Below are 7,141 nucleotides of genomic sequence, written 5' to 3'. Positions count from 1 at the left end.
AAAAAATTGAATATTTTCCCCCAACCCCTCCTAATGGATTTAAAATGATCATAAATCCATTGTGGGGTAGGGGGAAATGAAAAATATTCAATTTTTTTTTTAATTTTTGGGTTTATCAGTCCAGGTTCAATCTCGTGTAATGGTCCATATAACAGGTTCAGTCTGCTCTAGGAGGGCTAAATCCAAACTCGAACCAAATTTATTCGATTTTGGTTTGGTCTTAACCCAAACGGGTTTGGTCCGGGTTCAGCCCAATTTTTTCGGTTCAGTTTCCGAGTAAAATGTACATCCCCATATTGAGGTGTGCGAGGAGGGTTTCAATCCTCCACCCTGGGTGCATACGATCTGGACTCTTCTCATAATCACAAACAATTTATGTTTCCATTGGATATCGATTAATCGGGTACTCATTAACACCACTCTTAATTAAGTACTTCTTTTAATGATTATGAACAACCTAGACGATAAATGTAGTAATAAATTTTACATACAATTTTCGATTTTTTCATTTTTATAACTAAGTAATTTTTGAAAAGATATTCCAATTCCAAAGTGGGATAGAAATGAATTGATTTCTCATTCAAATGGGAAGAAACAGATGCACACTTAACCGACACATACATCATAATGAAAAACAAACGAAAACAATTACCACTATAAATAAAGACAGGACACACACGAGAACAATAAGGACATATTAAACCCTACTAGTATTTGGTGCAATCAGCTGGAGCAAAGGAGACCTTCTTCCCTACAAGATCATACTCCACCTGAAAATTCATCTGAGCCAAGTTACCGAAAATAGGTACGCTTCGGGCCGGTGCCATGGACAAGCACACCAAATCATCTGATATTTTTATGAATGTGTTCATCTCATTCAGTTGAAGATCGGCCCCAGTGAAGTGAAAGGTGATCTCGGGCACCTTGATATCTGACTTGGTATTATAGCATAGATCGAATGATCCTTTTGGATCTGCGGACGTGTCAAGATTTATAGCCTCCTTTACCGCCGATTCCAAATTAGTATATAAAGCCTCATCTAGTATCGTTAATGTAGTTCCTGAATCAATGATGATATTTCCTTCCTCTTGATTGAGAGAAATTTTGTTGTTCTCTATCCTTATGTTACCAATGCTAATGCCTTCTAGCGTTAGGTAGTAATATGTATCAGGGTCTTTGGGTACTAAAGGAGTAGAAACCACGCCTTGCCAGAAATTACAGCTTGACTGCCAAAATTCAATTTGCTTGTATGTTTCTCAGACATGGGTAGCAAGCAATAAGAGAATTTTCCCTCAATTTTAGAACCCAATTGGGAGACAAGTGATAGGCGTCCACCGCCAAGGCCGATAAGTCCTGACCCTTGACTACTAAATGTGCCAGCATTGTTATGTCCGCAGCCAAACACGAGCGTGGGAATGGCGATGGGCCTACCAGTAGTAGAATCAAAGGTCAAGGTTTCAGTTGCTAGGGTTCCATTTGTATGTGATTCGTCCCCATAAGAATACAAATATTGGCAATCCTGGCTTGTGTTGCCACAATGAGCCCTAGGTAAGGATTGGCAATAGTTAGACTGACAAGAGATCTCTCTGTAAGTAGAAGATTGTATTGGATCGAAGAGATCGGCATCTTGTTCATAACATTCCTGACAAGGCTTGCATTGTGTCCATATAAGATCACTTCCTGTGTCAGCAATGGCAAGGACTTGGACAGGTGGAGTACCAATGGAAAGTTTCATTAGATATGAACCATCATTTGGTACCACATCCGATTGTATGGTGTCTAGGTTGGTAGAAGATGATGAATGAAAGCGATTAGTACGAGCTATTGAGTGACGGGCAGCTTTTCTTATGCGGTCTGAATATGTATCAGAAGGATTATAAAACGGTGATAAGGGGGATTCATGGTGGATCAGTTCAATACTGAAACCTCCAATTTGAGCTTTGACAACAGGTAGGTTTGGCAATAAAGAAAAGATTATTACTACCACAAATGTAAGTACAATGGAAGTGGTGGTTGCCATGGTTGCACACATTCAAATAGATAGGGAGAGAAGTAGAGAGAAGAAGATGGGGAGAGTGTTTCGAGGTTCTGTATTTATAGAAAGGAAAGGCTACAAAAAGATTAGTAGGTTGGAAAAAAATTTTATTCTACAATGTGAAAGGAACCATTCATTTGGAGAGTATCAAACGCTGTTTTGAGCATTTGAGGTTATAGTTTTTTGGGGATTTCCATTGATTGGGTGGAGGCATGATTTGATGTAGCTTCTATCATAAAAAAAAATCTTTTTGGAAACTTAGAGTGGGAATTGTACAATTTGAGCCCTTGAGGTTAGAGGAGTCGTTTTCTGGCTCACAGTGCACACATACTCCTCAGTGCTTGCCACGATCGACATATAAACATAGTTTTGTAATTAACAAGGGTACTTTTGTAAATTAGGTTAGAGTAGGGATACAGTCAGGTTTTCCGTTCCTAACCAAGATCAGGTGGCACCCCCATTTATGCCACGTGGCATTTTTTTTTGGACCCACTGGCCATATGGATATGTGGTCCATCCCATGGTGATCCTATATAGCAAAATTTATGGTGTTTAATAACTTGTATCAAATAGATCTTATCTCTTGAAAAGAACTCAAATTCAATGATTAGAAATCATTCTTAAGATAATGCTATAATCAATGGATGCACATCACCAATCAAACTGATCTTTTGTGTGTAAATTCACATGTGGTCAATGAGTCACCAAAAATACCATATAGCATAAAATAGGAACGCGACACCTGAGTGGACCCCTGCTCATGAGGCATGATTTAATGTAGCTTCTCTCATAAAAAAAAATCTTTTTGGAATCTTACAGTGGTGGGTTTAAAGGGTGAAGGAGAGTGCCAACGAGTTCCCACCAAGCCAAGAACAGACCGGAGTACTTTAGTTGGTGTGTTTCAAATGTAGTCGTGTGAGCAGGAAGACTTTAAAGGGCCTTCTAGAAATCTAATGGTCCCTAGACCTCAAGTCAACAGATAAATAAAGTAGATCCGTTCTCACGCTATTACACTAATGCGCGGGCTATCTACACCAATTTTTTGCTCGTTACACCCACTTACTAGCTTCGTCCATCGATTTATTTTAAAACAACAAACAATAGCCTACTGAATCTTTCAATAATTTTTAATAAATACAAATTGAACATTTCAAAAAGGTTTGATAATAATATATCGAATGCTTCATATAAGATCTTGTATAAGGAATTATTCGGTATGTAATTACCGATCTAAGAATGATAAATTCGATAGAACTATATTGAAAAATACGTTATCATAGGCAGGAATGGAGCCAAGATTTTGCACATATGGGAGCAACCAAGAGTAGAAAAATTTTTGTGATGGCAGCTAAGAGTAGAATTTTTTTTGTGGGGGCAATAGTAGCAAATTTTTGTATCCGCTGCTAAAATCTTTCTCAATGGCTCACTAATCCATTGATTTTGAAAATTCTTTTGGGGGGTAAATCCGCCCATGATCATACGGTAGGTACATACCAAATAGTTCTAATGAGTTCGATCCTAACTTACTGAATATACTGGAAATTTTGAATATTTTATTTTTTTATATAAATAATAAAGATAAAATCGATTTCTAATATTATTCATTTGCAAAATGATTAAAAACAATTCCAAAAACAAAAGAAAGTGAAAATAAATGATAAAAACTAACTTCCATCTATCAAAATGCTTAATTATGCCAAATACTGGTTAAAAAAATGGTAGAGAATATTTGATGAATACTTAAATATGTTAACTTCCCCAAAAACAGATCAAAACACGATCATTTGATGAATCTTTAAAGAAAAATTGGTTGATTATGTGGATTCGACTGAACTTTGATATGATATTTTGATTTGGATGTTTTAGTATGCTTTAAATCAGTAGGGCAGAAAAGTTGCATTTGTTCAGCGAGTGTTTGGTGGGTGTAAGCAGTAAAATATAATAAAATCCAAAAGAGTATTTACGTAATTACACATCATTGACATGTAGCATTTAAGTGGGTGTGGAGAGCAAAAAAGTGCGTGTAAATAGCACGGCCCTAGCACTAATTGTTATCATTATAGTGATTTAAGTATAGCCCCTATGTTTTCAAATTAGTGACATATGACCCGCTTGACTTCAATCTTCTATTATAAATGAATAAGACCTAAATGCCCTCTTCTAAAACCAGTAACCTATTCAAAACCAATGATTTTCAAATTCTTCATCAGCCTCTATGGTCAATTTTTTTTCAACTTTTCAACCACACATTCAACTAATCATTTTCAACCTCACCTTAATCCATTGTGGAGGGCTCGTCATTTTTATACCAAAAGTTCCATCATCCTTTAAAATTCTTGAGTAGTTCTTGAAGTTTAAGGGTTGAAATAGATAGGATCTAAAGTCTTAGGAGGATGATTAAATATTTTTTGAAAGTGGGAATAGACACTACGTCATATTTCACAAAAAACGACGGGCCAAAGCCGTCGTTTTTTTAAGAATAATGACGGCCCCCGCCGTCGCAAGAGCAGTTGTAAATAACAATATCGTTTTTAGTAAACGACAGTTGGCACGTGTCAACAAAGTGTTGTGGAAAATGACGGTCATGGTCTGTCAAAATAAAACGACGGCCCAAACCCCTCCTTTTTTTGTCGAATTTAAATTTAATTAATAGATATAAACGAAGGCTTAAAACCGTCATTTTTGTGACAAACTTTTTTTTTGTAATTAACCATTATTCTTTGTCATTTTTAATATTTTTCACTTAAAAAGAAAATGACAATTTTCATTGGACACAAAATTGAAATCTAATAAAATAAATAAATACATCAAAAAAATAAAAATTTACATTTTTCAAATGGAAACCATTTTCCTTCAAATTTTACATGTGCAATCATAGTCCAACATGCCCTGTTTTGCATAGTGTCGATTTTAATCTACATCCTAATGTTTAAAGTAGTTTTTCAAAAAATATCTTCTACCAACTTCACTTCACTTGACTTGTAGAAATCAAAATCAACATCTGTTTTTCTCGGTCCTTAGAAGAATGACGTAGCAATTCTTAAGGATAATATACATTCCTACTTCTTGCGACATATTGTCGAAATCTGTGGTTGAAAAATTAAAAAACATTGCCAGATATATAGTAATGACACCGACTACCTAAAGCAATCCAAGTAATTATGCAAGAAAGATGAATATATCAAATTACAAAATAAAAGAGTTCTCATAACTATCATTGTCAAACATTTAATTATTTTATTATAATTTTTTATGTTTAGTGTCTATTTACCATATAAAGTAAGAAAAGTACCTCTGTTCAGTAAAAATTTATTTGAAATTTGGGCCAATCAATAATATCACAGCATGTCAAATCAACGAATGTTCCTTCTCCACTCTGTAGAATCACGTTCCCATCAAGGGCCTCATCTATAAGAATATCGTAACTATCTGAATTTGCATTAGATGCACCTATCACTCTTCCTTTAGCAACACAATCATGTGGTCGTTGTAAGCGATTCACCTTACAAGGACCTGTCTGTATGCTTGGTGGATTAGAATGTGACTCATGATGTGGAGAATCAGGCCTTACTTATAAAATCATGTAGACAATATCATTGCAATAATAGAAGTTCACTCATCTATCAAAAGTAAAATGCCAATGTTGTACCTGTGAAAAACTGTTGAGATTGCTAGAAGACCGCATTGGTGTCCTAGTAGAAAATTTTGATTGTTGTAAAGTCTCATTCATCTTTTGCACCGCTTCCATCAACTTATCCACTCTATTATGAAGGATTGTTGTCTCATACACCAAGGCTTGCTTGTAAGGAATTGAAGCATGCACGGAAGTCTTGGAAACACCTGAACCCATTCCCCGAACACGACCCCGACTATAAGGACCACAAACCTGTACAAAAAGTGTATAATATCAATACCTACTAACGATATGATATCATACTTACTAATATCAATGCCTACTACACAACATTATATCATAATTACAAAATATCCTAATTAAAATAATGCACATACCACAGCCACGGGGTCATGGTCTAGATCGTTATGTTTATTAGAAGGGTCATTAGCAATCATTCTATTGATGGCCTCTTGCAAAATAAATAATAATAAAGAAATATATAGAATAACAACTATTTAAAAAATAAAACAAAACAAGTCCCTTTAAATTTATTTCTTACCTACAACAATAACATGGGACCCAATTTCATTGAGAGGCTCTATACCAGAAAACAAATACAGATACAAAATAGCCAAACAGATCATCATAATAAGTCAAAGAAAACCATATTGGTATCAATTTTTAACCCATTCTACATCATGGAATTTAGAGGGCTGAGGTGTCAATTGATGGGAAGATTGAAGAGGACTTTTTTCTTTATGAGAAGTGCAGCTAGTAGGGATTTAATAAATAAGTAATTTTAAAAGTTGGAGTGCAACGGATAACTTGTGATTTTCAAGTAATCAGTCCCATATAATAGTGGAGAACATGAATTGGGTTAAGGAGTACCCAACTGTTTTAACAACTATATATATATTTCCAACCATAGTTGATACCAAATAAGAAAGAAATTGAGCGAAAATAATTCCATTGACTAATGTGACTAAATGATGCAATTTTACAACTATACAGACTGTGGATCGGCTTGCAACTATCGATGTAGCAAGGCATCAAGGCACAAAATTTGCATAAGGGCATGCAACACCTGCTGTGAGAGGTGCAACTGTGTTCCGTCAGGAACATCTGGGAACGAAGATGAGTGCCCTTGCTATGCCAACATGACTACCCATGGTGGCAATCACAAGTGCCCATAGAGATACACCCCTCCATCCATCGTGATACACATAATTACAATAAGATCAAGAGAATAAAAGCCCAACCAAGATAAATGTTCATTATGTCTGTGTATCTATCTGTTAAGGTGCAAGTGTTCAATATCTCTACAAATAATCAACTGTTAGTAGTTTCTTTAACAAGTGCAAGTAATGAAACTGGATGACTTTGGCTAAATTTCTCTCCATTGCTTCTTGCCTTACGTTTATATCTAATGTTTAATAGGTTGATATTCTTGTGCAACCTTCACCAAGAAATCTCATTTTACTTCAAAGAAG

At 35.4% G+C, this 7,141-nt stretch overlaps 1 pseudogene; it reads right to left on the bottom strand.

Annotated features, from left to right (window-relative positions):
- Positions 1 to 1,048: 1,048 nt before the first annotated feature.
- LOC147406154 (aspartic proteinase CDR1 pseudogene) lies at positions 1,049 to 2,047 on the bottom strand (annotated as a pseudogene).
- Between the last annotated feature and the right edge of the window lie 5,094 nt (positions 2,048 to 7,141).

Source organism: Akebia trifoliata, chromosome 3 (genome assembly GCF_017979445.1).
Source record: "Akebia trifoliata isolate Shusen 1 chromosome 3, ASM1797944v1, whole genome shotgun sequence".
NCBI lineage: Eukaryota > Viridiplantae > Streptophyta > Magnoliopsida > Ranunculales > Lardizabalaceae > Akebia > Akebia trifoliata.
The sequence above is the reverse complement of the archived record's forward strand: the minus strand, read 5'-3'. Positions and strand labels throughout refer to the sequence as shown.